The following is a 12,363-nucleotide window of genomic DNA, read 5'->3' on the forward strand; positions in this document are numbered from 1 at the left end:
CGGTTTAGAGACTAAGGACCATCATTAAACATAAGCAATAGCGAACGTCTTCTTAAGTTCTTGCCTTTTTCTAGAGGTGGATGGAGACATACGTTACATTGTAAACTAATTACTAAACTAGCGGGAACAGAATATTTATAAACCAACAGAGCAGAGGAGAAAACTTGAAAAATCGAGAAGATGACAAGAAGTCAGAAAAAGGCAAAGGAACTTGTAATTATAAATTTGTAATTATTTACTACTATTTAATATGACTATTAGAAACTGTAAAATGTTTTTATAGTTTAGATAATTTGTACAATAAGAAATAATACATCAAATCAACAGGAAACTGCTAGAGCAGGGATTTCTTTTTTAAATAAAACTTTAAATGCATATTAAAAAATTGAAGAATAATAAGCTAACTATCCAACTCCAAAAGTTGGATAAGAACAACAGAATAAACCAAACACAGGTAGGAGGAAAAATAACAAATTAGTAAATATCTGAAATAAGGTATCAAAAACTACCAGAAATAATAAGCATTAGGAAGTTTGTTGGTCGTGAAATTGCTATTCAAAAATCAACAGCTTCTCTTTATGTAGATAAATAAGTCACCAGTGCACCGGAAGGTTCCCATTCACAACGGCAAGAAACCGGGTGCGACTCTTTGGCACAAACTAAGAGAGACGCAGAACCACATGGAAAACATTTAACCCAATAAAGGGACGTAAAAGAAGACACCAGGAAACAGAGGGCACACCTAAAGTACAGACAGCAATTTGCCTGAAACTCTTAGAGAAAATACAGCATCAGGGGCTTTCTTGTTCCTTTCTGGAACTGGACAGGTATTCTAAGAAGCGCAGGTAGAAAGGTAGCCAAGAAACACCTTGAAGAGCAGCCGCCCGCACTAACAAAGGACTCCACAGAGCAGAGCCACTTAAAGCCACCGGACACAATGTGCCAGCATCAGAGAGCGCCACCCGAAACCAGAATTCCCCCTTCCTCCTCATCACTTAAACGGGTAATTTTTAAAGGCAATATGATACAGAAATAAGGATGGTTAAGTACATGGAGGCAACAGAATGGAGTCTCCAAAAGTGAGCGAAATACACACAGAAATTTTCCCACGATGCCGCTCGAACGGCTGAGAAAGGCAGACGGTTCTGTAAATTGCATGGGGCAGCCCACCGGCCAATGGGCAAGGCAGGAGGGAGGCGCCGCTTCAGCTGTTCCCACCAAAATAAACTCCCGTTGGACCAACACGTAGCCTTTGTGTGGGACGGGGTGCAACTGAGATATTTTTAAAACTGGGCCTAATGACGGCAGGCGGGCTCCGTCCGTGTACAGCTGCACAGAGTTTGTTCCTGGGCTGCCACGTATTGATTATCGTACTGTTTTCCAGAAGGACCACTGTCTACCTGCCCCCGAGTGTGCGATGTGGTGACTTTGGACATAGGCATTCACCTGTGAAGCCGTCCCCACAGTCAAGGCCACCACACTGCCATCAGCTCCCACAGCGTCCTCCCGCCCCCTCGGGTTTGGTGGGCTGGGCTGGGTTTGGGGGTTCTTTTGTGGTAAGAACACCGGGCACGGGCTGTGCCTCACTCCCCTGTGTTAAGTGTGTGGTGCCGCTCTCTGAGCTGGGGCAGGAGGGGGTGGGGGTGGGGGCAGGAGTGTTGGTGACACAGGGTGGGTGAGTTCCAAACTCGACGACGGCCCCCGTTTTCAGTGAAGAAAGTGAAGATGCTCTAGAGGAGCCGTGCATTTCCCGCAGAAATCGGGGGTGTCTGCAACGGCTGTGATCGTGTACCCCAAAATGCCGGACCACACAAAGGGGCAGGCAGCTGCCGCAGGCCAATCAGCTCAGTGAGTGTCTGCGAAGCGAATTCCAAACGAAAACTAGGGGAGTGCTCACACCCCTGTGACAGGTGGCAGGGGGAGTGCTCACACCCCTGTGACAGGTGGCAGGGAGACTCGATGCCGTAAAAGGAACTCTCCCGCATCTCATTTGTCCTCTTATATCCACCCGAAAGGAACACGGGCCAGACGCCAACAGGCGGGTGAGGGACGCAGGGCGACACAGATATGGAACCACCATAAGCACAAATAAATGCAAATAAAAGCAAAGGGCCCTTCCCTTTCAGACCTGCAAAGGTTCACCCACCAACCGGCACCCAGCCCTGACCACAGTGTGGGTGCTCGTGTCTCCCGGCGACGGTGCACCCCACAGCTCGGAGGAGTGGGGTTCACAACGCTCCACACGACGACCGTGCTCAGGGCTCCCACCCAGACGCCCTCCACGCAGGAGGCTGCACCTTGCGGTGCACTCCCCTCCCTGCGCTGAGACTCTCTCCGTCCCCTCCCTCTCTTCCTCTCCCTCTCCTTCTCTCTCTCTCTCTCTCTCTCTCTCTCTCTCTCACACACACACACACACACACACACAGGTGTGTTTAGTCCAGATTAAACCCACAGAGCACGTTCTGTATGTCTGTATGCAAAGCCCCAGTCTTCATCCTCTGTGTGCCTCATTTTAATTCTCCCAACAGCTATGTGGCATAGGTTCCTTTAATTCCAGTTTGACAAACGAGGAGACTGGCTCAGATTGCGGGGAGCAGAGCCGAGGGCTTCCGCTGGGATTTGAACGGAGTCCCTCCTCCTGGAGCTTGTGCTCCGAAGCAGGGCCCCGTTCTTGCCTTCCTTTTCTTTGTAATAGTGGAAAACTGGAAACAACCGCATTACCTGTTAACTGGGAACAAGGTCAGTGACGTGTGTTTTGGAATACTAAGCAGGGTTAATTTTCATCAGCCTGCACCGATGTATAAAACTGAGAAGACTGTCCAGAAAAATGCCCGGGACATGTTGGGGGAGAAAAGGCAGGGCCCACCCACAGTGTCCAAAATGCATTCCCCCATGCGTGCCCAGCGCGTGCCTGGGAGCACAGCAGGGGTGGGGGCCGAGGGGCCCGGACAAGTGGGACATGGGCCAGGGGGTGGGAAGGGGCGGGCCACTGTAACATATTTTCTACTCTTTGCTTCCTTTAATAATGAGCACGTCTTTCTGTTATAATGTTTTTTAAGAACACTAATTTTGAAATCAAGAATAAACATTTCCTGGACACTTCCTCAGGATGTGAGTCTGTGCCAGGGCCCACGCCCAGACCCGGAGGGCTGGCAGCCTTCTGACAATAGGGTGGCTGGAGGGAGAGGAAACAATGGCTTCAGGATGGGATGTTTCCTCATAAACAAGGGGCCCTCGGAGCTCGCTCCTGGCGTGACGGCAGCTGCGTGTCCCCGTGGTATTTTTTCTTCTATAAAGACAGGGCGCCTAGGACGCCCTGCTTCTGAGAGGCCATCAGCTGTGCCCGTGGGTCCTGTTTGTACAGGGTGTCGGATTGCTCCCTGCTGTCACTCAAGTTCAAAGTCAGCATGCCCCACAGCTGAGGGAACAGGGGGCGGGGTCACTTCTCTGCCCAGGGCACACACGGCTCCTGTCTTCCTGCTTGGCAAACTCCCCACCCCGGGGAGAGAGCCTACAGCTACAGACAGATCTGTGTATCCCTTCTGGTGAGGGGGGCCTGGCGGGGTGTCAGAGGGAAAGGCGCAAAGTGACAGGCGTGTCTCCGCACACTCGGCCACCCCCCGGGGAGGAGGAAGCTTTTCCAAGGCACTAGACTAGAAACTTCTTGGAGGTGAAAGGGCAATGCTTTGGGGAAACCACCCAACCCCATCTGCTGTGGCGTTTTTACAAAAGAAATTAGAGTTTCATCGCGCGGGGCTTGTTTCAGCGCCGTGTTCCGAGCACACGCCTCGGCCACTCGCTCATTTGCCCGCTTGTGCATTTTCATTACGGATAATTAAAGAACACACGCCTCTTTGGTTAGGGGAGATATACAGCTCCTTATCAGAGGGCTGTAGATGTTCTTCTTAGCAGCGTACAGGCCCGGAGATTAAATTTCAGAGAGAGATTTATTTTGTGCTATTGTCCCGCGGCCCACCAGAGAATTGTGCAATGCAAGTAATCTGATCAGAATAATGCACAGCGACATATTTCAGAAAACCAATAATTGTGGTAACACTGAGCTCTGCGAAGTGCCAAAATACGGTCCGGAATCTCTCTCGCCCCTTCCCCCCAGTTCCTTAATCATCGCTCCACGAGACGGTGCTCTGTCGGCACGGGCCGGCGGAAATCACTATCGGACTTTTAGAGATTTATTGTAATTTGAGATCTACGGCCTTTCTCTGGACCCAAAATCAAAATGATATTTTACAGACGAGCCTTAGCAAGATTTAACAGCTTTTATATCTTAAGAATTCTTCGTCCTTGGCTAGGTTCTTCTGCAGGTAGTTTTTTTTATTAGGTTATGAAGCGGTTAAGTCAAACAACAGAAAAATTACCCAAACTGGCTGTATTTAAATTGCGTTTCCTTCTTTAACCTCTTGGCTTACCTACATAAAAGGTAATCTTTCAGGAACAAGTCCCAAACACAGTCACTGCCTGTTTGCTTTCCTCAAACCCTTGTGGAATAAACAGAATCTGTAACGAGGCCCCTTCAACCATTTTTTATTCTGGTCGTATTTGCAATGATTTTATAACAGACGGCCGGTTGCCTCTCTCACATTATCCCAATTGCTGCATCCAGGGATTAAAAACCATTTAGGGCCCAAGTCTTAAACAGAGTCCCCACACAGCAGTATAACGAACATTATGCATCGTTTCTTTTTATTGTGGCTAGCTTCACCCGCCCCAGCAAGGAGCGGGGGACTTGGCCCTCGTTCTGAAGCAGAGAAGCGACCTGCTTACCAACATGGGAAGTGGCATCAAAGGAGATTCCACAGTGGCAGGGGAGGAAACACACGAGCCCTTGGTGGTCGTCACCCCATGTCACCGTGATGTGGTCATGCACCCGGCACCCCTAAAGAGACTTCTCCAGGGAACATTTTCCTTGCAGACATCAACTGGTGTCTAAATTGCTCAAGAGCAAGTAGATTGAGTTGCTGAAAAATTGCATTAAGAAGAGCAAGGCAACCTCACAAGTGACTCAGAAGCCTAGTGACAGGAGAGGGTCAGGTGATCCTGGGGAAGTCCGCTCTCTGGCCATGGAGGGATTCCAGGCGTGAGTGGGCCCAGGGGCATGCACCGCCGCCCCCCAACTCCAGGGTGGTGGTCTGCATGGAGGGGCAGGGCAGCCTCTAACCTGGGCATGAGATTGAACAGGATGGTCAGCCACAACCCCGTGGCCTCTGCAGGACCCCCAGCACGAACTTGGTGGAGACAGTGGATTCGGCCCTGCTCAGCCCACACTTCCCCAGCCTCGGGTCAAAGACAGAAACTGAACACCAGGTAGGATGTGCATCCCAGAGACTGGGCTTGAACCTAAAGTAAACTTGAACATGGGTGGTAAGACCAGAGGGCATTTCCCTAAGCTGTCATGGCACCTGTGGGGGTCCCAAGCCCGCCGAGCAGGAGTCTGCCTGCCACAGTCAGCAGAACGGCAGAACCTCACCTCGGGCGTCAGTACTAACACTCAGTTTATCCGTGAGGATGAGAAATGGGTGGTTTTCAGGGGAATGAGTCAATGTTACTTCAGTCTGTCTGTATAATAAGTACCGCAACTCCCTCACACTCATACAGTGTTTTACAGCCCTTCCGTTCTTCCTGCGGACAAGTAGGTGGTATAATCACCACTCCAGATGATAAAGTTGAAGCCAACACACTGAGTACAGTCCTCTTCAAATTAGAAAGAAGAAAAGACGTCTGTAGTCACTTATGACTGTTGAACATTGTTCTGACAGATTTTTCCAAAGCAGTGACATGTAAAATGTTAACAAATGAACTACTATAGATGACAAGATGATTCTTTGCAAGTTACATACCCATATATAGAAACCTTACAAGTGAGTACTAAATGGCCTGAAAAAAAGGTAAAATACAGAAAAAATACCTAAGTCATTAGAAAATAGAATGGAAGAAAATTACTTTCACAATAGCAAACAAGAGAGTAAAATACAAGGAAGATTCTAACAAAAACTGTACACAATTTGCCATGGAAAAACCACATATATTTCCTCAGAGACATTAAAACATTCTATAGAAAAATACAACGCGGCGACTGATAGGCAGAGTGAATACTGTAAGGAGGGACATTATCCCAATTCGTGTTAGAAAGGGTGCGAGCGCAGTCCTTGCCCCACGGGTGGGCGGTGGTCACAGCTCCCACAGCACCAAGCCGGAGGGGGACAGGGAAGTCTGCCCGTCAGAGTCCCCCGTCACTGACAGCTTTCCACTGAAAACAAGAATTGCCGACCAAGGAAAAGGGATGTGTAGGCAAATAACCCTTTAATAAACAGTGCTGGGGAAAATTCCACTGTACTTACGAAATACTGACCTAAGTTATAGGCTCACCCAACTGATACACAAAATAAATTCCAGGTGGAAAGAAAGAGCCCACTGAGTGGATTTAAAAGTCAATATGAAAAAAATTAAATAGGATTGTATGTATTTTAGGCCATAAGATTCTTAAGGGGAAAGTCACGTCTGTCTTTTTAAATGAATGAATAAGAAAACGGCGATACGACAGAGAAGAAAAGAACAAAGAAAATATGGATTGCTATGGGGCTTTAAACTATTTTTTAAATAATGACAAATAAATCTGAGAAAAGGTTGCAAATAAAATAATCAAAGTGTAAGAGCCTTAATACAGAGGGATTTTACTAGTCAGTAAGAAAAAAGCCGACCTGAGAAAAGTGGAGAACATTTCAAATTTTGGCTCGGGGAGTGAAAAGCGACACCCGCCAGGACCACCCTGCCGCCTGAGCGTGGCTGTGGCCCCGTGGGGTGGGGGCGGCTCTGGAGTGCCCTCCAGCAGCCCAGACACAGAGGCGTGGATCGGAGCTCACTTGCAATATGCTGACATCGTTACCCAGAGGTGGCACCGCCTTCCCCGGGACTCTGTGATGAAGACCTACGTCCAGTCCCTCGCCCCGAGGCTGAGGTTTGATAAAATCGTCTTTATGGAAACATTTGATGCTCGTCTGGCTCACAAAACAAAACAGAAGAATCTGGCTTTTTGTGAGAATTAGTCCACTGACCTGACACATAGATGAAAAATTACTATACAAGAAGGATACAAATCTATTATATTGTCTAGTTTTGTGGTTTGGACACTGAGAAAGACTCTTCTCTCTCAAAAGCTTCTGAACACAAAGGCCCACAGGCCCACATCCAGCTTGGAGGAGGCCACACAGCCGTCCCACCTCCCGCAACCCTGGCCCTCGGCTCACGGCTGTCCCTTGCCTTTGTCTTCCTGTGCAGGAACGGGGAGGACGTCACACAGAACGTCCAGGGTTTTAGGATGCAGAGGCCAACGCAAACATTAAATCAATACTGCTGAGCTTCAGATTGGGGGGAAGGTGGAAGGTTGAGAGAGTCTCCCAAAGCTCAGTCCACGAGGACAGAGGAGAAGACTTGGAAAGGAGATTTAAGACCACGAGGCAGGACACAGAAAGCCCGGTCCCCACCTGACAGAGTTTCCCGGGCAAACGAAGGGGATGTCGGGAGAGAAGACTCGAGGCAGGCAGAGCACTTCCCGCTCTGGAAGGGCGGCTCAGGTGTCCCTTCCTTTTGTCCCACCCTAGCGGAGGGTTTATCGGGTGCTGGGGGAGAAGAAAGATGCGTGACCCACTTCTGGATTCCCTCTGGAAGTGTGGGGGAGAAAGGGCAGATCGTCCGCAAGAAACAGAAAGCAGATTGGCCCCGGCCGGCCGGCCAGTCTTCGGAATGGGCGCTGGCAGGTAATGGGGCTGTGCTTGAAGGACGGGGGGAAGCGCTCCTGCACCTGGAATTTCATACCCAGCCTCAGAATGTCTCAGCCGTTCAGGGCGCTGACTCCAAAAGGGTGTCAAACTTTCTAGAAGTCAAGCGAACATTTACACCGGCACATTGGAAAAATGCACCTAAGAAAGATGATAATGAGAAATAATAGTGATAAAAGTAACCAAAAACATACAACTTTTAAAATGAATTATTTTTGTAATGTAGACATAGTTGGCATGCTTTTTAAAAGGTAAAAGCAGAATGGAAATAATGACATAAACTAACACTAAGTTACATGGACAAAGCAGGGGGCGGAGGAATAAAGACAAAGGCAGCTGGCCTTGGCATTCGGGGTAGGGCAAAAGCAGGCGTGCGGCTGGTCGTGTGGAAAGTAATACAATCTTAACAAGTAACAACACAAGAATAAACTTGGTGTTTCCTGTACTCACAACTATGTACCTACTTTTCCCCCACCCTGTATTTGGGGAAGGTGAAACTTAATATTAGACCCCCAAAAATCAGGACAAAAAGGACATTTAAGATAAGAAATTACATTTTATATAAAAGTACAGTCCTTTTGGTTTATAAGCGCCCACACATTGAACAACATAACATCCGAATACATAAAACAAAATATGTAAACCAGAATATCTGATGAATAAAAATATATAAAACCAAACCAGGAAAAACAGAAGAAACTAGCTTGTTAACAGAGTAAGATTTTCAGGTACCTCTTTAAAAAGTACAACATAAAAAATAAATAAGGATGGCTCCCCATCAGATTAAAATGTCATGTTAAACAGGCACGAAGAGAGCTTTGCCCACAGCAAATGGGGAATCCATGTGTTCTTAAACACCCACGGAATATTTACTTTAAAAACCTGCCCAAGGGTCAGTGCATAAAGGAAATTCAAAGTAGGAATCAGAGACCATTTCTCTGAATCCAAAGCAATAAAACTAGAAACCAATAACCAAAGGGTAGTCCCACAATGTCAATCTGCCCACGACGTGGGCCAGAGCCTCTAAATAACTTATGAAGTCAGGAGAAAATAAAAACGGAAATTACAAATGCTTACTAATGAGAATATTCCGCATTAAAGCCCATGGGCATGGGCCAAGCCGTCCTCAGGGAAAAATTTAGAGCTTCGATGTGTTTTCAGAAAATAATAAAGACTAAAAGTAAATTAACTAAGCATTTAATTCAAGAAGTTAGAAAAATAACTCAAAAACTGTCAAATGCAAACGAGGAAACAGTTAACCAGCAAGTCCAGGGTCTGTCATTCCTAGTGCCACGTACGAGGCTCTTTGGACCAACCCTCCCTCCGAAAACAACGGAGAATAAGGGCAGTTTTAATACGCCTACGTGAACATTGTCAATACAGTAAGGAAATCCCACCCCAAACCTAAGGAGAGAGCTCAGGGAAGCAAGCCGAGGCCCACACACTAAGGGGTTCGATGGTTTGGGGGCCCTGCAGGGGTGCAGGCCAGAACTCAAGGGCCACCGCCTACCCACCCATTCCCAAGTGCAATGGGCAACCGATTTGGTGTTATTTGGTAACTTAAAATACAATGGCCTGCGATCTGGCCGTTCTATTCCCAGACATAGGCCCTAGAGAAGCTGGTACATCAGGACCCAGAGCGAGACCCAGCACAGGGTGCTATTGTTAGCAACCCAAAGCTGAGAGAGCCGACAAGTCCATCACCTGCAGAGCAGGTCCATAACTGGCAGTGTTTACCGGAGGAGACCCCCTGGTATCCAAACGGAAGGAGAGCAGCCACACACCCCAGCAGGGACGCAGTCCAGGGACACAGTCCCAGTACATTGCTGAGTGAAAGCAGCAAGGAGGGGAAAAACTATATTCAATTTGTTTCCCATCCAAAAGTTCAAATATAAAATTAAGGGAAAACTGAAGTTTCTTGTCTAGGGACACAGACATAAGCAAGGACGTGATTGTCACAAAAGTCGGGAACATGGCCACCTGTGGAGAGAGGGAGGTCTGCGTGCTGGAGGACTGTGTAGGGAATTCTGGGTGCTGGAGACAGTCTAGCGAAGGGCTTGTTCGAGTGTGAGGCCATGTATAGGGGTTTCTTTTTCAGTTTTCCAACACAGAAAGCAGGAAAAGTTAAGCGGCAAACAAGATAGTATAGAATAAGTCAAAACACAAAGAGCAGATTTGAACAGAAATAAGAATTCTTAGGAAAGGATAGCAAAATAGCCGGGACTTCCAAAGTCTGGTCCAGCGAAAAGACAGGAGATAAAGAACTTCAGAACCCTAAAACCGCCGATGGCCCTCACCGTGCCGGTTCTTGAGATAACAGTGGGTTGGCTGGACCCCCACATTTTAAGTGTTGAGAAAATGGACACTTGGTACAAAATTCTGAATGTTCCACCATGGACTACAGAAGCGTCAAAAACCAAAATACACTAATGTCTACAAAAGAAATAAAAACTAACCAGACATGCATCCCCACCTCCCACCAGAACAATCCAGTTTTCCAGGCCCAGAGATGCCCGTGCTGACCTGAACTTGCCCCCCCCCGCCCCCGCAGAGAGCAGATGTGTGACTTCCCACCATGTCCACTACACAGCGCCCAGTGTGTTAATTCCTGCTTGTCTCGTTTGTTCTTTTCTAGCTTTTGTGTGTGTGTGTGTGTGTGAAACATATACATGACTTCTACATACATGTGTGTATATAATTTGTCTCTTTTCGGGTTTTGGTGAGACAGTCACACAAAGGTACCCTTTTCCTTGGAGCTCTGGTTCAGCTGAATCTCACAGATTCTGACAAACTGGTTTCTGAGCACAGTTTCAGAAATTCTGTACTTTGTTTATTTCCCCTTTGACCCGAGAGTTGTTTAATAGATGGTTTTGTTTTTCCAGGTGGAAGGGCCTTTTTGTTTTTTATTTTCTTATTAATTCCCAGTTTTATTGCATTTCGCTAGTGAGGGTGGTTTGCATTACTCATATTTTTTGGAATTTACTGAGGTTTGCTTTACGGCCTAATACATGGCCATATTTCGTGAAGGTGTGCTTGAAAAAAAGGCATGCCTTCCGCGACAGGGGAAGAGCATTTGAAACATACCCACCAAACCCACCTCGCTCATTCCACTGCTTGGTCTTCTGCGTGGCGGGTAAGGCAGCTAGTCTTAGCCATGCTCAGCCTGTCTAGGACACACAGGGCGAGTCCCCTACCGCGTGTGCCAGTCTGTTTCTCCTCGTCTCCTGCCTCGGTCCTCCTTTCCTCTCCTGTCCTTTCTGTTCCAAGCAGATCACCCCTGCACAATCTAATTCACAGATAATAATATTTATACCTTCACTGTGCACTGTGGCCCTCAGCAATATAAAATATCCTTTTTTGCCCCTTCACTTAGGGCTTATTGGCCCAAATCCCAGCTTGTCTATTATCGGGTGGCAACACCTACTTTCTTCCTGTCAGCAGCTGCGTCCTTACCAGCCCTCCATTCCTGTCTCTAGACGAGCTCACCTTTTGGACGCCACTGGGAACGGCGTTTTGCTCTGTGGTCAGTCAGGCAGCGTTTTCCTTCCACGGGCGAGGCAAACCCGCCCTCCACATTTATCAACGCGATAATGTGTTCGGCTCGGCGCTTTCTCACTGTTTCACATTTGCACACACGTGGACATGTATGTAGGCAGGTGCGTGTATGTTATGTATGTTATAATACAGGCACATGTGTATGAAAAGTCCTCCACTGTGGGATTTTTTTAATTTACTATCTGGCATTATTTACTAAAATTTTTTAGGCAGGCTTATATTTTTCTCCTAGTGTTTCCCTTGTAACTTATCTTTGAATAATAGCCTTAGTTGCCTCTTTAATTAATCAGCCAGACTCATTATAGCCAAAAATAAAGAGACAAAGTTGAATATCAGATTTTGCAAGAGAATTGAGCCCTAAGATATCTATGTATCTTAGATATTTTTAAAAAGATATCTCTTAAGCATCAAAAATATTGTAATGTCGATAGGAGAAGGAAGGAAATCTAATCATTTTCTTTATTGCTAATTGCTCTCCAAACCCTGGTTAAGAATGCTCCTCAGTTACTTCCGGCCAAGACAGAGGCGCAGGTAGACACACTGCGCCTCCTCGCACAACCAAAAGAAGGACAACAACAAATTTAAGAATAAAAAACAACCAGAACTGACAGGAAATCGAACTGGATGGAAGTTGGACAACCAAAGAGTTGAAGAAGAAACACTCACCCAGACGGCCAGGATGGGCAGAGCCGGGCAGCCAGGCGGAGAGGACTCACAGCAAGCTGGAGGAGCAGGTGGTCCCACATTTGTGTGCGGATAAACCAGGAGGAACAACTGGGGATCGAGACAGACCCACAGCCCAGGGTCCCAGCAGGGAAATAAAGCCTCAAACCTCTGACTGCAAAGACCTGTGGGGGTTGAGGCGGCAGCGGGAGAAACTCCCAGCCTCACAGGAGAGTTCCCTGGAGAGACCCACAGGGGCCTAGAACGTACACAAACCCACCCACCAGGGAATCAGCCCACTTTGCTTGTGGGTAGTGGGGGAAGTGACTGAAAGCCAGCGGAGAGCTGAGCA

This window comes from Desmodus rotundus, chromosome 4, assembly GCF_022682495.2.
Source record: "Desmodus rotundus isolate HL8 chromosome 4, HLdesRot8A.1, whole genome shotgun sequence".
Lineage (NCBI taxonomy): Eukaryota > Metazoa > Chordata > Mammalia > Chiroptera > Phyllostomidae > Desmodus > Desmodus rotundus.